The sequence below is a fragment of the Vulpes lagopus genome, chromosome 8, assembly GCF_018345385.1.
Source record: "Vulpes lagopus strain Blue_001 chromosome 8, ASM1834538v1, whole genome shotgun sequence".
In the NCBI taxonomy this organism is placed as follows: domain Eukaryota; kingdom Metazoa; phylum Chordata; class Mammalia; order Carnivora; family Canidae; genus Vulpes; species Vulpes lagopus.
This window is the reverse complement of record NC_054831.1, coordinates 5,105,906-5,126,505: the sequence shown is the minus strand read 5'-3', so window position 1 is coordinate 5,126,505 and position 20,600 is coordinate 5,105,906. Positions and strand designations below refer to the sequence as shown.

Sequence of the window (20,600 nt, the reverse complement as noted above, 5' to 3'; positions counted from 1 at the left end):
GGGCCTGGGATCGAGTCGGCATGGAGCTCCCTGCGGGGGCCTGATTCTCCCTCTGCCTGTGTCTCTGCCTCTCATAAATAAATAATAAAATCTCTTTTTTTTAAGACACATTTCACAAAATGCCAGTCCTTGGGGAGATAAGAGTGGGTTTTCGGAAGAAGAAGAAGAAGAAGAAGAAGAAGAAGAAGAAGAAGAAGAAGAAGAAAGAAGAAGAAGAGCTGGAGGAGGAAAGCAGGATGGTCGAACATTTCTGCTCTCTTTGAAAAACCACAAAAACCACAGTAGGAACAAATGTGACGGAAGAAGGCTTCTCGCCAAACATGGGCTGGGGGAATGAGGGGGGGGGGACGAGGCTCCTGCTTTCTAACTGAGCCAGCGATGGACCCTCCGCCGGAAGAGAAGGATGCCTCTCCAGAGAACAGGCTGTTCCCACGGTCACAAAACACACTCATTTTCCAAGAGACAAATGGGGTGACCCGCCAGCCCGCAGTGTGTGTCATAATGCAACTCAGTATTTATGAGACTTTGCAACAAAGGATCGTTAAAACTGGGAACACAGTTAAACAGAATGGCATCCCCAGAGCTGCACACAGCTCCGACAACGGACGCATGGCAAGAAGTGGCATTTGGGGACGAAACACCAAATAGAGACTTTGTCTCTTTCCATGACCCTTTAGATTATATTTGGTCTTGTAGGAGGTTTAAAATGTCCCAGGAGCCACAGATTTACTCCCCAACCCCCCAATGGAGTTGGTTTTGTGCACAGCCCCGTCGTCCCAGCCGAGATCTTGGCTGCTGTGATGCGAGGAACCCCACACGGTAGTCCTGGTGGCCAAGTAGGGCATTGTGAGGCGGTTTATAAAGCGAGTTCAGATAAACTTGACACAAAACACAAAGATTCGCTCCAGGAACCACATCTTTTGGAAGCGGCGCCGTGACAAAGGGAGACAGAGGGGACCGTTTGCATGGGCACTCCCAATTATTCCCCCCTTCGATTTTCTTCCTCTGCCTATCAGCGGTATGATTGCTAAAATGCTCGGGGATATAAAGATAATGACACGGCTTAAAAAAAAAATGACCAGACTTGAGAGAATTTCAAGAGTATTTTATCCAGATTGGACTATAAACTCATCTTAGAGAGCGCTTTTCTGAGCCGAAGCTTGATATTGTAACCTTGGAAACGATAAAACAAAAACAGTTTAGACCGGTTCACCAAATTACATGTTTCTAAGTCTCTGTTGAAGGAAGAATGCTGCCAAACGCTGCCATTCAGCATAGCTGTGGAATTAGCTGCAGACAGTTATGTAGAAAGATGATGGACTAAAGAAGGAAAAGCATGTGATTGTCTCAGCTGATACAGGAAAAGTATTTTGTGATACGCAAACATCTATTAATGAAAAAAAAAAGAAGTCCTCAGCAAACTGGGAGAAGAGGTGAACTTCCATAATGTGAGCAAATTTTATACCAGTCGCTTGCGGTCAGTCCTCTGCTCTTGATGGAGAAATCTTAAACATATTCCTTTTAAGATTACTCACAAGACAAGAATGCCACTATTCCTGGGGCTGTTGAAGATACTGTCAGAGGTCCTGGCCGCTGGTAAAAGGAAAGAAAATGAATAAATGGCATAAAGATTAAAGAGGAAGAAACTAAAGCGTCACCATTTACAGACTGCATGATCGTTTACCTGGAAAAGCTGATCATCTCCACCAAGCATTGAAGCTAAAAATAATAATTCATTATGTTTTGGGCCTCAAGATCCACCTCCAATATCATTGCTCTACATCAGCAACGACAAGAAAATTGACATAAAAGTCCTAACCCATTCATAAGAACAACACCTCCTTAAGTATTTAGAAATTTAGAAATTAGCTGGATTTAGAAATGAGCTTAACTAGCAACGTGCAAAGTTTCTGTCATGAAGCTTCGGCCTCGTAGCAAACGTCCTAGATGATCTGAGTAATTGGAAATGCTGCATACATTGGGGAGAGATGATTGACTATTATGAAGATGGCAGTGATCACCTAGTTAGCACATCAATTCAATATAACCTCGATCAAAACTTTAGTCCATTTTTTTTTAGAAACTCAGAAACTTACTAACAATTATGTGAAAAAATAAAAGTTCACTGACATATGAGTCAACCTTACAAAAAGGAAATGGAAAAAAAAAAGGAAATGGAAGATTTCCCAGGTCATTGAGACATACTTCAAGGTCATAGGAACATGGCATGGGCCCTAGAAGAGTCAAACGGAGAAGTGAGGCAGAGAGAGCTCAGGAAACATGCAATTTACTGTGCATTAACGCACATGTCCAAGAAGAATGGGCAAATCAGTTAGTAGACGTCCTGGGAAAACTGGCTCACTCTAGGAAGAAAAACCAGACTGGATGCCTACACCACACCACATCTGAAAGTGGACTCCATTTAGGTTGAATACCAACTGTGACAGGTAAAATTATAGAATAACTGGAAGAAAATGCTGTAGAATATTTTGGGGACTTGGGTTAGGAAAGTATTTGTGAAATAAAACTCCAAGGGCAAAGATACCTGGCAAAATGAATACGTTTGTGCACACTAAAATTAAGGATTTCTACTCAAGGAAGGAAACGATACATTGGACAGTGTTATTAGACAGATCACAGAATTGCAATGTCTAAAACTGACAAGGGATGGACATGTAGAACATATGAGGAATTCTTACAAATCTACAGGGGAAATGTGGCAATAAACAACAGAATGGCCAAAGGACACGAACAAGCATTTTAGGAGAACATTCAACAGTTAACAAGCATATATGATGATTGCTCACATTCATTAGTTCGAAGCAGAAAGCTGCATATTACGACTACAAGGGCAGCCCAGGTGGCTCGGCGGTTAGCGCTGCCTTCAGCCCAGGCTGTGATCCTGGAGACCCGGGTTCGAGTCCCATGTCGGGCTCCCTGCATGGAGCCTGCTTCTCCCTCTATCTGTGTCTGTTCCTCTCTCTCTCTCTCTCTCTCTCTCTCTCTCTGTCTTTCATGAATAAATTAAAAAAAAAAAAACAACTACAAGGATTATTCTACCGCTGTCATTGTGCACAAACTGATAGCCATAAATACAGAGTCAGAAGATTCCTTTAAACACTGCTGCAGGGAGGGTAGACCAGCCATTCCAAATGATGGGGCATTACACAGCCTGGTTAGACAACCAATTTCTGAGGCAGAAATCCTGTGCCTGGTGCATTATCCCAAAGAAATTCATCGCCAGGTGTATGAGGAAGCGTGCACAGAGGTGTTCATCAGGGCATTATTTATGGGGGTAGTGAGTTGGAGACACTCAAGTGTCCATTATCAGCAGAGAATAGGGAAAAATATGATGCATGTGTTCTCCAGCGTATTATGTATCAAGTAGAAGAATATTTACTATTACAGATGCATCTTAAAAACAGTTCTTAGTGAAGAATAAGAAACACAATGAAATGTCTGTGAACTCCGTATCATATTTACCATATCACCTATGACATTTTATATATGTTAAAATTTACATATATTAAAGTTACATACATTACATATTATTTGCATATGTGTTAAATAGATTAAAATACACTCGCAGAGTTCATCTTCCGTCATATTCTGTTGAGATGGGATCCCTGGGTGGCACAGTGGTTTGGTGCCTGCCTTTGGCCCAGGGCGCGATCCTGGAGACCCCGGATCGAATCCCCTTCGGGCTCCCGGTGCATGGAGCCTGCTTCTCCCTCTGCCTATGTCTCTGCCTCTCTCTCTCTCTCTCTCTCTCTGTGACTATCATAAATAAATAAAAATTAAAAAAATAAAAATAAAAATAAAAAAACATATTCTGTTGAGATGGTTTTAGGTCACACGTCCCACTTATGAAGACTTTAAAACAGTTGGACAAAATATAGAAAATATTTGTGTGAAGGAAGATCCAGAAGAAGAATGAAACCAGAAGAGGTGACGCCTGCCTTTGGGGTGCATTTGCTCTTTTCCAAAAGGACAGACCTCCTTTTCAGTAAGGGACCCCCTTCTTCAGTAAGAGCTTACAGGAGCCTCTCCTGTCTTTACTTGGGGGATAAAATTAGTGTTCTGGACCCAGCAACGAGGAGGGCTTTATAAACACACCAAGCTTTCAATTCTCCTGCTCAAGACTGCACCCCAGCAGGAGAATTGAACAGGCAATGGACCAGCCCACAGCAGATTGACAGCCAGCAATGAACCCCCCCTGCCCTGCAACCAGTGGAGGTGATGTGTAGCTCAGTGGACTTCCAGAAGCAACAAGCAAACCAAAAAACCCCTGTATTGGGAGAGTAAACTCGAGCTCCTTAACAGCACAAGGACGTCGTTTATCTTTCTCTTAATGCACGGCTGCCTACTATCCTTTCTCTCAGATCTTGCTCATCTGAAAACAGCTTTATTTTGTCTTTGCTTTGCAGGAGTATTTATCAGATTTGAAGAGACTACACTCACACATGACCTTTATACTGTGCCCTTTGTGTTTCTTAGAACTTTTCTTCCTGTTTTTGATCATTTATTATCTGTGTGCTAATTCCCTCCTCACAAGTCTCTAATCTGCCCTTAAGCCACGTGCTTAGAATTCCAGGTTGCTGAGCTAGGTCTCAGTACTTCCAAGCTTATCCATTTCTTCCTGGATTTTATCATCTCTGTTGAGAAATTAACAGTCTTACTTTTGCTCTATGCCAATTTATTTTTGAATTTTGAAAGAAACTGAAATTTCTAGAGAGAAAGGAACTACCCAAGTCAACAGAGAATACAAAAATATATAGCTCCCTGTTCAAACCACAAAGGAAATTTGTTCTCAGATGGTGTCACCAGAGAATTATCCAAACATTTAAGGAAGAAATAATACTGCTGTTGCACAGAATCTTCCAGAAAATAGGAGAACTCATTTACGGGTCCAGCATACCCCTGATATCAAAGCCTGACAAGGAGGTGATGAAGAATGAATGTTACAGGTCTGTTTCGCTCAAGTGCACAGATAGAAAAACACTTTAAAGGTGTTTTCTTTTCAAATCAAATCCAGTGGTTTTTCAAAAGAATAATATGTCATAACCAAGTTAGATTTATTCCAGGGATGAATTTTAAAATACATCACAACATTTTAGTGCATCAACAGAGTAAAGGAGCATCATCACATGACCATCTCGAAAGGGGCAGCAGGGGCATTTGACAAAATTCAACACTCCTCATGTTAAAGGTTGGCATCAACCTGACAATGAAGGGAACCTTCTTAATCTGATAAAGGTTACCCACAAAAAAAAGGAAAGAAAAGAAAAAACCCTTCTCAGCCTCATGGCTAAATGTAAATTGTTGAAAGCTTCTCTTTTGGGCTAGGAATAAGACAAGGATGCGAGCTAGCATCTCTTCTTCTTCTCCTTCTCCTTCTCCTTCTTTATTTATTTGAGAGGGATAGAAAGGGCAGAGGGAAAGGGAGAGAGAGACTCTCTAGCAGCCCCCATGCTGAGCATGGAGCCCAACACAGGCTGTTATCCCAGGACTCTGAGATCATGACCTGAGCCAAAACCAAGAGTCAGATGCTTACATGTCTGAGCCACCCAGGTGCCCCGCTAGCCTCTTGTCTGCTGACATCATGCTGGAGGTCCCAACCAGGGCATTTAACTAAGGGAACAAAAAGACATAAGCATTGGAAAGAAAGATAAGAACTTTCATTGCTTGTGACAGCATGATGCTATTTAGAAAAGCTAGGTTAAATGTCACAGTTCATAAACAAATATGCCAAAGTCACTGAGAAAAGGGCCAATGTTTTTCAGTTTTATTTCTTCATATCAACAACAATTAGAAAATTAAAATGTTTTAAAAGACTTTATTTATTTATTCATGAGAGACACACAGAGAGAGAGGCAGAGACACAGACAGAGGGGGAAGCAGGCTCCCTGCGGGGAGCCCAATGTAGGACTCGATCCCAGGGCCCCAGGATCATGTCCTGAGCTGAAGGCAGATGCCCAACCACTGAGCCACCCAGGCGTCCCTAGAAAATTAAATTTAAAAACATTTTCAGTAACATCAAAAATAATCAAATACCTGGGAATGGGTCTTATCAAGAAGTATAAGGCCTTTATAAAGCAAGATACTAATATTAATGCAAAAAAATGTAATAAAACCTGAATAAATGGAGAGATATACCATGTTCACTTATTAAAAGGCTCAATGTTTTGATGATGTTGGTTTAATTCAAACTGATCTTTAGAGTCAATGCCATTCCTCTTACAGGTCTAATAGTGTGTGCATGTGTGTGTGTCTGTGCATAGGTATAAATTGGCAAGTGCGTTTTTAAATATGTATGTAAATACGAAAGCCCAGAAACAGGCAAGATGATCTTGAAGATTAAGGACAAATTTAGAGGATAAGTACCACTAACCAGGATGGGGTCAAAGATACATAGAAAAATGGAATCAAATAGGGAATCCAAAAACAAACACATAAGGAGATACTCGATTTATGGCAAAGAGCACCACAGAGCAATAAGGAAATGGAAGTTCCTTCACAGAATGTGCTGGGTCAATCAGCTGTTCATAGGGAGCAGAATGCATCTCATTCCTACACCACGACTTTAGTCTCAAGGACTAAAGATAAGTGATAAAACTTCCAGAAGCAAACATAGAATATCTGCATGATCTTGAGATGACAAAGATGTATTAAACAGAAACCAAGAACTATTAATCATAAAGACAAAGGTTGCTAAAGTATACTGCATTTTAAATAGGAGCTTCTGTTCAACAAACAACATCGTTCCGAGGTCTAAAAAGCAAACCTCAGAGTGAAATAAAATATTTGCAAGATATAGAACTGACAAAGGGCTTGTATCCGGAAACTAGAAAGTATTCCTACAAATGAATGCAAAAAAGATGGACGAACCAGAAGAAAGATGGCAAGAATTTTAACACATTCTTAACAAAAGAAATTCTCCAAATGACCAATAAACATAAATAAATTTTTATTCTCATTAGTCATAATGGAAGACCCTAGTGAGCTATCCCTGGACACCTGCCAGAACAGGTAAAATTTTAAAAGATTGGCTAAGCTGGTGACAGCAGGATGTGAAAAGATGGGAACTCTGACCCATTGCTAGCAAGAAATAGAAATTCTACAGCCGCTTTGGAGATCTCTTTGGCTGTATCTAGGAATACTAAATGTATCTAGCACTTCCACCCCTGGATTTATACCCAACAAAATGCATGTCTGTGCAAAGACAGACGTGTTCAAGAATCTCCATAGCAGTGTTATTTGTAATTGTTACAAACCAGTAACAATACAAATGTCCAATAAATATAGAGTGGATAAATAAATTATGATATAACTGTACAAGGAAATAGTATACGGTGATAAAAGCAAACTAACCTAGGTGCACTGGGATGAACGAGTCTCAGAAATCTATCACCGAGGGGCACCTCAGTCAGTTAAGCATCTGCCTGTGGCTCGGGTCATGATCCCAGGGTCCTGGGATTGCGTCCCACGTCAGGGCTCCCCCTCAGCGTGGAGTCTGCTTCCTCCTCCACCTCTGCCCCACTCATGCTCACTCTCTCTCTCTCAAATAAATAAATGAAATCTTTTTTTTAAAGGAAATATATTGTTGACTAAAAGAAACCAGACATCCAAGAATGCCTGTTTATGATTTCATTTATATGAAATGCAGAAACAGGCAAACGAATCTTATGGTTTTGGAAATCAGGACAGTAGTTACCTTTGAGAACCAAGAAGTGAATAGCATTTAAGGGGATCTAGGGCCAAGAAATGTTCTTTTTTTTTTATAATTTGCTTTATTTTTTTTTAAGATTTTATTTTATTTATTCATAGAGACAGAGAGAGAGAGAGAGAGGCAGAGACACAGGCAGAGGGAGAAGCAGGCACCACACAGAGAGCCTGACGTGAGACTCGATTCTGGGTCTCCAGGATCACGCCCTGGGCTGCAGGCGGCGCTAAACCGCTGCGCCACCGGGGCTGCCCTGTTCTTATTAACCCAGTGCTTATCACGTGTGTGTGGACTTCATAAACATTCGTGGACATGAACTCACTTATATGTGGAATCTGAAATAGTCAGACTCATAGAGGCAGAGAATCGAGTGGTGGTTTCCAGGGAGTAGAGTGTGGGAAATGGGGAGATGTTGGTCAAGGGGTACAAAGGCTCAGTTATGCAGGATGGAAAAGTTCTGGAGATCTGTGCAACCCGGTGACAACAAGTGACAATAACATATTATGTCCTTGAAATTTACTAAGACAGGGATCCCGGGGTGGCTCAGCGGTTAAGTGTCTGCCTTCAAATGAGGGCGTGACTCCGGGGTCCTGGGATCGAGTCCCACATTGGGCTCCCTGCATGGAGCCTGCTTCTCCCTCTGCCTGTGTCTCTGCCTCTCTCTGCGTGTCTCTCATGAATAAATAAATAAAATCTTTAAAAAATTTACTAGGACAAAGTAGTTCTTAAATGTTCTCACCACACACATACGCGCACACACACACAGGTAACTTATGTGAGCTGATAGATACATAAAGTGGCTTGATGGTGGTGATGATTTCACAGGGCATAGATATATCAAAACATCAAGTTATACACCTTAAATATAGACAATTTTATTTGTCACTTATGCTTCAATAAAAAAGAGGAGGATTCATTCAGCTGCACACTTAAGATGTTTACAAAAATTGGCTGGAGGGAGATATTTGCAGGTCACATTCAGACAATGAAGCAGTACCTGGAATATATATTTAAAATAGCTCCAACAAATCAATTTGACAAAAGACCGACAACTCAAGAACCAGAAGGGATAAAGACAGAAACACGTATCATGGCAGAGAAAAGGCAATAAAATACACGATTATAAAAACATGAAAAGGTGTCCAACTTGGCTTTTTGAAAATGCACCTAAACAAAAATAGACTTTTTTCAGGAATTCATGCTGTTTATATGAGTTGAATCGTGTTTCCCCCAAATCCACATGCTGACGCCCTAAGCCCCAGTAGCTCAGAACGTGATCCTATGTGGAGATAGGGTCTTTCAGGAGGTAATGAAGCTAAAAATGAGGTCATTAGGCAGGGCCTCAATCCAATCTGACTGGTGTCCTCCTGAGAAGAGGAGATTAGGACACAGACGCGTACAGAAGGAAGACCATCTGAGGGCTGAGTGGGGAGCAGCCATCCCTACACCAAGGGGAGACAGAGAGGCCTCCGGAGACGCCAGCCCCGCCGACCCTGGACCTCAGACTTGCAGCCCCAGAGCTGTGAGGACACGTTTCCGTTGTTAAAGCAGCCCGTTGTTAAAGCAGCCCGCTCTGTGGTCCTTTGTTACGACACCCCAAGAGGCCTACTGTACATGGGAACCAGGAAAGAGACATTAAATACATCCAGACGGTTGCCTGGGGGAGGACAGAGGGAGGAGTCGAAATGGGACCGCAGGAGCAGCCGAAGAAGCACCTCGCAGGGGCCTATAGCGAAGTTGTGCCCCAAACTGAGAAGAGCCATTGACTCAACCCTCCTGCCCTGAGAGTAAGAACCAGAAAGAAAGGAAATGATAACCGAGGGCCCGGCCAGTACTGACACAAGCTGGGCCCCCAGCCACACTCTTCAGCCGTCCACGCGGACCTCTTGACCTGTCGCACGTCCCGCGTGGGCAGGTGTCTTCTTCCTCCTTTGGGATCCCAGATGCCCCGGTCAGGTCTTCCCTCAGGAGTACAGGGTCTCCCTGTCCCCAGTTCCCCTCTTCCTAAACACGAATCAAGGTGATTTACAAACCACTCATGATCCGCAACATAAGATTAAATATTTGAAGAAGTTAGAGCATTGGGGAAGCGGGTCCAGGGAGATGATGCAGATGATGGCACGTGTCCTAGCGCGTTGGCAGAGGTGGCCCCCGGTTTAGCTCTGAGCTTTCAGCAACGAAAAGAGGAGAAAAATGTCACTGCACGTACAATAAAAACCTGACAGTCAGCAGGGCAAATCCAGCCTGGTGTTTCGGTCACTAGTTGTAACTCCGTGAGACAGAAATAGGGCTTTTTCTTGCTTTCATCAACATCTCAAAACGTATATTGTCGAGTCTGCCTTTCATTCCTTAATGTTACCTTGAACAGAATCCCAAACTTTCTAGATATTTCTGCTCCTTGAAACTAACGCCACGTCAAGGCGTCAGTATCTAGCGGGACTCACATCTCCTACCCTCCCCTGAGCAAACCTAAGTATGTGCCTACGGTTGTTACAAGCGTCCCCGACAGAAAGACTGTGTAACAACGTTCACAAATTACGAAACATGCAATGCCCTTGACCATAAATTCTGTGATTGATTCTGAAGGATCTTTCTTGATTTTTGGTGAACTCATAACCACGGCCAACCTATGGCTGCAACTGACGAAGGAACGCAGTTGGGAGACAAATGACATTTGATATCGTGAAGACAATTAACTCATAAGACAAAAACGAAACAATGAAGTTGTGTGCGGACACTTGTTTATCACTGGTGTGAGCATCTTTGTTGCCAAATGGGGTAGTACTTTTAAACACTTGGACAGGGGCACTGGGTGGCTCAGTCAGTTAAGCATCTGCCTTCAGCCGGGGTCGTGATCCCGGGGTCCTGGGGTCGAGCCCCGAGTCAGGCTCCTTGCTCCGCAGGGAGTCTGCTTCTCCCTCTTCCTCTGCCCCTTCTCGTGCTCTCTCTCTCTTTCTTGCTCACTCTCTCATTCTCAAATAAATAAATAAAATCTTTTTAAAAAATTCATGAACACTTGCAGAAAATGTCCTCACTTTTTTTGGCGCTCTTTATAACATAGTGGCTGTACACCTGCCCACTTTCAGACCTAAGTGGCATCATTAACATTTTCTCCATCAATTTAAGTCTAGACAATTAACACAACAGTAAATGAAGCCCCAGTGTGTAGCACTTGACAACGTCCGTGGTGTGAAGATCCCTCCTCCCATGGTCAACCTGACATCCCTGAACACCTCTTTTTTTTCTGAGAATATTTAAGTCTCTGAGCGAAGTTCAATTGTACAAGACAGTGTTATCAACTGACATCACCATGATCTTATGTATTTTTTAAATGTCCAGAATGAGATTTTTAAAAATTTTTTTTTAATTGCTTGAAACTGCAGCCAGAACTTCAGGGCTGCCTCCTTACAGAAGCCGTTCCCCGACTTTGCAGAGATGAAGCCTGACGAGATTCTCAAAGACCCGAAAAAGGATCAGTTGGGAAGGCTAAGGGCAGAGCATTCTGGAATGTTCTGGAAGTTGATTTGGGCCAGCAAAGATGCACCCATGTGGGCGTGGCACCTGGTTGGGAAGTGGGCGGGTGGGTGATGCTCAAACACAAAGCAGCCGTGGCGGGGGTGAACACACTGGTGTCAGGGTGCCGACGCCAAGGAGAGGGCAGCCGCCGGTGAGACAGGGGTCCTCTCTGGGCTCCAGACAGGTGTGTGCCCAGGAGGCCATGTAGATGCCCATGAAGGAGGGGGGAGGCCGGAGTTGACAGAAGCAGCAGGAGTGGCTGACGTTGCTGGAACCGATTCTGAAAAGAAAGCCAAGCGTATTTATTTCTCATGTTTAAAGTAACTACTTCACATCTTACAAAACTTTGACAATACCGAAAAATATAAATAAAGGAAAGAAACATCACCTGAGTCACCACTCGACAACGCCGGCAAGATGCTCCCTCCTGCCTTGCCATCTGCACCATGGGTGCGTGGGAGATCCCCGGGAGATTCTACAAGCCTGCTCTCGAACACTTAAAACAGCAACATAAGCATTTTCCCAAATGCTTGTCATCCAAGACCATCGTAGGAGAAAACCGAGATTTGCTTTGGAAGAAAGAGGTTGATGAATTGAAGCAGACACTAATTGCAGAGATAACCCGCGAGCGTCTTCGGCGGAGGCAGGTGCGAGTCTCAAAGGACAAAACCCAACAGTAGCTACAGCGAAGGCTGTTGGACATTCCCCGCAAACGGGAAATTGCGGCTCGTGCTACGGCTGCATAAAGCCTTTTAAAATCCTAAATTTTCCAGTCACGCATAGTCAGATCTCTCCGAACCCCTTGAGGAAACAAAGTCAATGGACTCTTATTTAAAAAAATGAATTTGGGGGGTCCCTGGGTGGCTCAGCGGTTTCGCGCCTGCCTTTGGCCCAGGGCGCGATCCTGGAGTCCGGGATCGAGTCCTACAATGGGCTCCCTGCATGGAGCCTGCTTCTCCCTCTGCCTGTGTCTCTGCCTCTCTCTCTCTCTCTCTCTCTCGCTCTCTCTCTCTCTGTCTATCATAAATAAATAAAAATAAATCTTTAAAAATAAAAATTAAAAATTTTTAAAAAATTAAAAAATGAATTTGGGGCAGCCCTGGTGGCACAGCAGTTTAGAGCCGCCTTCAGCCCAGGGTGGGATCCTGGAGGCCCGGGATCGAGTCCCACGTCGGGTTTCCTGCATGGAGCCTGCTTCTCCCTCTGCCTGTGTCTCTGCCTCTCTCTATCTATGTCTCTCATGCATAAATAAATAAAATATTTTAAAAAAAATAAAAAATGAATTTGGAGTTTGGGAAAGAAAAGCAGATGATTTTCTTGGGGTAAAGAACAGAGAGTTTATAAGATCCTGAAATTCGAACTTGGAATCATTAATCTCAAAGGGCAGAGAAGTCAGGGAAGTATGTGTGAGAGAAAAGTGCTTTGAACACGTAGATTATATTTCAATATCAGTCTGCTCGTATCACTCGCTTATTTATGCGTCACAAGAACTGTCCCAGGGAGGAGGCTTTGGTGGGAGGTTTGATGTACAGCTAGGTCACATGTGACAGCATCAGCGCAGGTAGAGCCTGTGATTTAATCACGCCAGCAGCTCGGTGCGTAAATTCACTCTGCTATGACCCACGGAATTTATAACTGGAAGTTAATAAATGCAGTTCTCCACATCCAGGGTAAGCGTTACTGCGAATCTCCAAATGCCACAGGAAGTTCCCTTGTCCCTTTTATTAAGCAGACGCAGGCATTTATTTTTATTTTTATTTATTTTTATTTTTTCAGACATTTATCTTTAAAGAGGGCGAGAACAATTGCATATTTAGTTTGCATCCTGTGGTTTGCATTTACGTTCTCTGGGTTCCCCTTAATTGTCTAGACCAGGCGTTGTTGCAAACCGAAGGCTTCACGTTCCCGAAAGCATTTTGGCAAAACAGATCGTGAGGACCTGTACTAAGTTCTGTTGAAACTTGCGGCGGGTTCACACAACTTTTGGACAAGGCTCAATTATGGGATTTGGGGCTAACGAGAGTCTCATCCCCAAACACAAATCCGATGCTCACATTCAAGGCCGTTGAAGTGGTTGGGGCGTCAAGCCCAGCATGCCTTTGAGTCTACAACTTCACCCCTCGGTAGCTTTGCTGATGCAACTTCTCTTTTCCCTCTCCTACTCTTCAAATGTTCTCATATTTTTGCTTTATCTTCTCCCGACCTGGCCTCCCTGTCCCCCCACCCCCATATCTAGGTCCCCACATTGCAGATGGCGGAACGAGAAAGCAGCAGACTGGCTTATGGGGTGACTCTATGGCCTGGAGGGATTCCAGTCAGTTCTCATTCTTCATTGTCTTCACCGTCCGTAAAGTCACTGCAAACACGGGATGGGTGAGTAACCACGTCATTGCCCGTGGTGAAGATCCTGTCAGCCTCTGGACACATTTTCCAACATTTCCGGTAACCAGTCAATACATAGTCTTGTTTTACGTGTATTTATGTTTGGTTGTTTTTATTTTTATTTTTATTTATTTTTTAAAAATATTTTATTTATTTATGAGAGACACAGAGAGAGAGAGAGAGAGAGGCAGAGACACAGGCAGAGGGAGAAGCAGGCTCCATGCTGGGAGCCTGACATGGGACTCGATCCCGTGTCTCCAGAATCAGGCCCTGGGCCTGAAGGCAGCAGTAAGCCACTGAGCCACCTGGGCTGCCCTGGTTGTTTTTTTAATAATTATTTATTTGTTTGAGAGACAGCGAGCGAGCCAGAGCAAGAAAGCACGGTGAGAGGCCGAGGGAGAGGCTAACTCCCTGCTGAGCAGGGAGCCCGACCCAGAACTCGATCCCAGGACCCTGGGATCATGCATGACCTAAGCCAAAGGCAGACACTGACCAACTGAGACCCCAGGCTCCCCTGGGTGCGTTTATGTTTAAAGACAACTTATTTAATATGTACGTGGATTCATTAGCGCTGAACTCCGAGCCAGCAGCGCTGTCACTCATGCCTGAGCCACACTGAGCTGATGCTCCTGTTTCCTCCATGAGGCACATCTCAGCCTCCTTGCACGGAGGAGCACCAGGCAGCACCTCAGCTCTGTGCGTAGAGGGCGCTTTAAACAGCAAAACCATGGACAAAAAAAGCATAAAAACGTGAAAAACATGGCACTGAAGGGACCGTGAAGAGGACACTTGTCTACAGCATGACAGCAGGAGCCGGAAGGCCGAAATGTCACCTTGTTCCACCTCACCTGGGAGCAGATGGGCAGGTGAGTGAGTGACTCAGATTTTTCAAGGCTCTGCTCATGTCTGCCAATGACCCCAAAAGCACCGGGAGCACCAATTTGGGGCTTTCCAATAAATTTTAACAGGGAGGCACATTTGCAAATTGTAGGCTTCAAATACTAAGGATGGTCTGTATTTTGTTTTCTGTATTTTGTCTCAGTTTTTCTTATTTGCAAAATATACTGGGGGGGGGGAGAGTAGCAGGGAAGGTATGGGCTGGTTTTCAAATCGTGCCACCACCACCCCCACCCCAGGAGCCCCAGCGATTAGGGGCCGGGCCTCTTAGCTGGGGTGCAGGGAAGGCAGGGCCGCTCCTCCCTTACTTCTGCTGGTCACAGGACTGCTCCTCCCTCACTGCACCGCCCGCCGCCACAGAACACAGACGTGTTGCACATGCGGCCAGCCCCGAGCGGGCCGTCTGCCCCCTCCGCCCCCCGGGGACTCATTGGGGACCTGGCCTCCCTCTCCAGCCTCAGCAATCAGCCCCTCCGGTGTGGAAGAGGGACCCCGGGGTACAAAGCTGCTCCTGTTTCCCCTGGACGGGCCTGCAGCATCCCAGGTCATGAGCCTCCTCTTGCCTGGGGACTGACGTGGTCACCAGGGACAACAGAGCCAAGAGGCGGGAGAGGGGGAAGGTGCTTTCCAACCACATTTCACCTTTTTTTGTCTTATTTGGAAGAGCAGAAGGATAAAGGATTTCCTTACCTCTGTCATTAAAATCATATGAATCTGATTTCTCCTTATAAATCGTGATTGATCCGGGGCACCTGGGTGGCTCGGTGGCTGAGCCTCTGCATTTGGCTCAGGACGTGATCTCCGGGTCCTGCAGCCTGCTTCTCCCTCTGCCTATGTCTCTACCTCTGTGTGTGTGTCTTTTATGAAAAAATAAATAAAATCCTTAAAAAAACTAATTATCCCCAAACCCATAATGAATAGTATGTCTTTTACAGATTCAGACATTGCAATTCAAGAGAGGACAAGTGACTTGCCCGGGGTCACCCAGCTCAGAGATGACGGACGGAGTCAGGACTGGAACCCAGGCCCACCAGACTGCAAGGCTCACAGGCTGCAGCTCCCCCTCTGAGGGGCCCTGATGGGGAACCAGGGAGAGAATCCTGGTTCTCACCCTGGCTCGGCTGCGTGGATCGTAGTTCCCAGAAGCCAAAGCTGTATCTTCACGTTCACAAATAGGTCGCCTGTGTTCTTGTTGGGTGCAGCAGGCAGGGCCTGGGGGCTTTGGGGAAGCAGGTGGGCCCTGCGGGTAGCCTGAGCAGACAGGGAGATAAGGATGGGAAATGGGGGGTTGGAGACAGGTTAGCAGGCAGAGTGTAGACCTGGGTTGTCTACACTGGCATGTAGGCCACTGGCTCCCTGGGGCTGCTGAGCACGTGGCGTGTGTGAGCCCACATCAGGCTGTGCTGTCTGTGTGGCACACACGTGAGGCCCGGCAAAGAGAATGCCAAGTGTCTCCTCGGCACTGATCATATGCTGACATGACAACATGTGGGATACAGTGGGTGAAATAGAATGGATTTTAAGAGTCATTTCACCAGTTTCTCTTACGGTTTTAATGCAGCTACCAAGACATTTTTAAACTGCATGCGTGGGCTCCATCTGAGGCCCACGTTCCGTCTCTACTGGGCAGAGACTAGGCCAGAGAAATGCCCCGAAGCAAGTTACCAAAACCACCACCAGAACCTTCCGAGGCTCAGTAGGTTACATGCCACAGGAACAGAAAATCTGAGAAGGAGGAACCTTCAGGATGGACTAGATGCTTTTATGAAATCCTTAAATATCTAGACGGAGTGTTCGATTTCTTAGGCTCTAAGGCTATGAGTAAGACTCTGTAGCAATAGAATGAAATAGGATGAAGTGCATGATTAACTTTGGAAGCTAATTAAAGCCGTGAGGTAATGGGCCTGATGGTGGGGCCTTGCAGCGCCTTGGCTCTCTCTCCTGGTTCCTGCAGGCCCGACCCCCATCCCGCAGGTGCACTCCCGCAGGTGGAGCAGGCGGGGCCTCCACCTCCAAGGTACTGGCAGGGCCGAGAGTGGAGGAAGCCAGGGTGTCAGCTCTCTGGGCCACACCATGCTGGGCTGCGGGTTGGCCCGGCTGTGGCCCTTGCCAAGCCCACGGCTCCTGCCAGATGGCCACTCCACAGCCGCGGCCCGCTCCCAGGACCAGTCCCTCCCCAGCCCCAGGGAGCTCCACGGTGCCCCGTGGCTTTCCCGGAAACCTGCCCTCTCCTTGTGGACAACCCGCTCTTGGCTGATCCCTTTTGAGTGCACCCGGCAGTCCCCGCGCCCGCCCCCGCCCTGCCACTGCCACCCCCCAGTGGATGCAGAGCACAGCATGACAAATAGCACCTGGGGGGGAACCCAGCTGTGCCCTGCACAAGTGAAGGCAAAACCAAGACGCCAACAAGCAAGGACCTCAGGGCAACCGGAGAGACCCCCGTGCAGAGTCCGGGTGGAGATGGGGTGCAGAGGGCATGGAAGGGGCCAGGGGATGAAAGCAGTTTGCAGCCCAGCTGTATGACCCTTTGCACACTTCCTGACTGCCCAGCCCCACCTTCCTCATCTGTGAGGTGAGCAATGTCCCCCCCACCCCCCGACACGTGGTTGAGAGGATCAGTCAAATGCATGCCGGGCCCAGGAGGAGAGACTGCCAATAGCCAGTTCAGGGCTGGTGGCAGGTAAGAGAACCCCTGGGGGACATCGGCCCTCCTACCAAACTTGAGTCAGGAGAAGCAGCTGGGACCTGGCCCCTCGTCCTCAGCCACTTCTGGGCCTCTGTTGGTCCCCTCCACTCTGGAGCAGGGCGAGCTGTTGGGGACCTTCCCCAGCCCTCCCCAACCTGGGCCCTCGGGGGAAAGCATGAGCAAGAGCGTAATCATGCACCTGAGCAGCAGGAGGCTACAGCCGCTGGGACAGGTGTCCCCTTCGCCACTGGCCGGAGAGCTTCAGGCTAACTGGCATTGGAGTCTCCCCCTCTGCCCCACCTGCCTGATCCGCACCTCGGCCCACGGTGTCCTGTGGCTTCCCTTCCCTCACCGGGCACCCGGGGGCACCCGGGGGTTTCATCCGCTCAGCGCGCTGTGCCCTCTGCATCCTGCGCTCCCAGACCTGCTAAGGTCCCCACACTCCCCACTGGCTCAGCAGCACGTCCCCACCCCCCTCCCTTGGCTGGCAGCCCCCCCCCCCCCCCCCCCCGCCTGAGATCCCCGCAGCCACCCAAGGGGTGGAGGTTAATGTCTCAGCGACCCCTTCGCTCCGGGTTGAGAGCTGATTTGGACACAGCCGGCCCAGTATCCTTCCTGCCTCCGCGGGACCCGCCTGACCAGCCTCTGCCCTGTGCCATCCGGGGAGCTGGGGCCCCCCAGGAACTGGCTTGAGAGCATCAGAGCCCTAGCCGCCCATCCCCTCTTGCTGATGGGGCTGGGTACCTGGGCCTCGACCTGCTGACCCGCCGTCACCCAGGTCCCTGTGAGCCTCACACCTCCTCGTCTTCCCCAACTGGCCTCCCACTCTTCAGAGCACTGTGCCTGGTGCTCCACACAGACCCACACCAGCAATTCTCCGCCTGCTTCCTCCTGCCCTCCCCACCCTCCTCCCCTCCCTCCTCCCCTCCCACCTTCCCTCCTCCTTCCCTCCTTCCCTCCTCCCCCCTTCCTCTTCCCACCTTCCACCTCCCCTCCCCCTTCCCACCCTCCTCCTCTCCCCCTCCCCCCTCCCTTTCTCTGCCCACCCTCCTCCTCTCCTCCTCCCCTCCCCCATCCCTCCTTCCTCCTCCCCTCCTCCTCCCTTCCTCTTCCCTTCCCTCCTCCCCTCCCTAATGCCGATTATTATCACCCTTCTTTGTCCAAACCCCTCACACTGAGACTAAGCAAGGGGACCCTCACCTTTTGTGGCCATTCTGGTGGTTCGCCTAAACAAAGAGCAAAGAGGAAATGCCGCGTTCTCGCCGGGCCAGAGCACTGTCATACAACGAACAGATTTCGCAATTATCGGTGCCCCTTTGCAGCCCTTGTCACATGGTCTCCGTGGCTGTCCTGCTTTCTGCCGAAGCCCCAGCACAAGCCACTGTGACTCACGCAGCAGACAATCTATTTATATCTGTTAAATGAGTAAATGGACGCTTTAAGATGAATCCGTGTAACCTGCCAGAATTATTAGAAAAGAAATGCCAAGCCCATGCCCACGGGATGACAGACGATCAGCCGCATCCTCTCCTGGGCCAGGAAGCACGGATCTGGCCGTTTGTGCAGCTGAATCCCACTGGCATCAATCAGTGTCATCTGCTCTCATTTCTTATGGGTCTCGTGAGCTCTAAACAGCCTCACTTAATCTCATTTTAAATCAGTGTGCAGTCTTATTAAGAACAGAGACCTAACGTTTATGAAGTGCATAACTCTGCTCCATCCTGCTCTTGGCGTAATGCCTCGGAACAGAATCGGAACCGTCTGCAAGGCCCACCCTACCCGCTCGCCGCAGGCTCAGCCCTCTTGCGTGGTGGTGAGGACGGGAGGGCTGTGGGGGCTGCCCGCGTGGCTCCAAACTGCATGCTCTTGGGGGCCCGGGGGCCCTCCGTGCACAAAGGCAAGCAGGACAGGTGATTCGTGCCGGTTCCATCCGGTTGGCAGGAAATCAGCGGCAGGAAGGCACGAGGGCCGAAGCTCAGTCTGGTCTCAACCAGCCCCCTGGTCTCGCCCCAAACTAGCACCTTCTCCCATCTCCACTCGGACTCTCGCTGCCCCGCACGACCAAAACCACAGTCACTTCCCCTTCATCGTCTCTATGTGTCTAAACGCCATGGTGATGGAGACACGTGTTTGCTAATCAAGGTAGATTTGTCTTATTCTGTGGAATCAGTACATTTTATTTCAACCAACAGAACTTTTTTTCCCCTCCAAAGATTTTCTTTATTTATTCATGAGAGACACAGAGAGGCAGAGACACAGGCAGAGGGAAAAGCAGCCTCCATGCAGGGAGCCTGATGTGGGACTCGATCCCAGGACCCGGGATCACACCCTGAGCTGAAGGCAGATGCTCAACTGCAGAGCCATAATGTAACTTGTTTGATATGACATGTTTCTCCCCTGGTTCATGTCATCATGTAGTAAGAGGCTGTAGTTGAAGCCAGGGGTGGGGTGGGGTGGGATGGGATGAGGGGCATTTTGACATGCCCAGCCTCCCCCCACCCCTGGGTCAGCCCCTGATCTCTGCAGATCTGCATGTTGCATGGAGCATTGACTAGATACCATTTGCTGGTCTTTTTTTAAGTGTCTTTACTTATAATCTCTACACCCAACATGGGGCTCAAACTCACAACCCCAAGATCAAGAGTCACAACCATTTGCCAGTCATTTCCAATCAACAGGAGTAGAACCCGGAACAATAACAGTTGATAACATTTTTCATATCAGATATTGTATGAGCTTGTTTGAGCTTAAACAACAGACATTACGTCCTCACGGTTCTGGAGGGTGGAAGTCCAAGATCAAGGTACTGGCAGCGTTGCTGTGTCCCGAAGCCTCTCTCCTAGGGTCCAGATGGGCACCTTCTCGCCGTGTCCCCATATGGCCTTTCCTCTGTATGTGCGTATCCCAGCATCTCTCTCTGGACGTCCAAATATCCTCTTCTTATAAGGACACCAGTCAGATTGGACTAGGACCCACTCTAATGACCTTGTTATAACTGAATTAGCTCCTGAAAGACCCCATCTCCAAATACTGTCACACCGTGAGACACTGGGGGTTAGGACATCAACATACAAATTTTGAGAGGATATAATTCAGCCCCTAAGAGATATGGAATCATTCTCTTCCGTGGTTGCATAGACTGGTTTACCATTTCCAAATTGCACACCCATGAGCAAATGTCTTGACCCTACTGAACCTCAAATTCCACATCATCCAAATATAAGTGACGGTCATTGTCCCTCAAGGCATAAGTAAGGATTCGATGAGATACTGTGGGCAAAGTGTTCAGCACAATGAGTGGCACATAGTAGGTGCTCACGTAGCAGAAGTCTCCTTCCCTTCCATCCTTTCCTTCCCTTCTCTGTATCTGCAGGCCAGAGCCTTGCCTGAAATTTC

The 20,600-nt window shown here is 47.4% G+C and overlaps 1 long non-coding RNA gene across 2 annotated transcripts; it reads right to left on the bottom strand.

Moving 5' to 3' along the window:
- Positions 1–11,264: 11,264 nt before the first annotated feature.
- On the bottom strand, positions 11,265–18,510 carry LOC121496485. 2 transcript variants are annotated; one of them, XR_005989252.1, is made up of 3 exons: positions 18,405–18,510; positions 11,628–11,808; positions 11,265–11,519 (listed from the first exon to the last, which is right to left on the bottom strand). It is a non-coding gene; the product is annotated as an uncharacterized LOC121496485 (long non-coding RNA). The 2 variants fall into 2 exon arrangements; XR_005989251.1 differs by lacking the exon at positions 18,405–18,510 and adding an exon at positions 15,209–15,322.
- Positions 18,511–20,600: the final 2,090 nt, after the last annotated feature.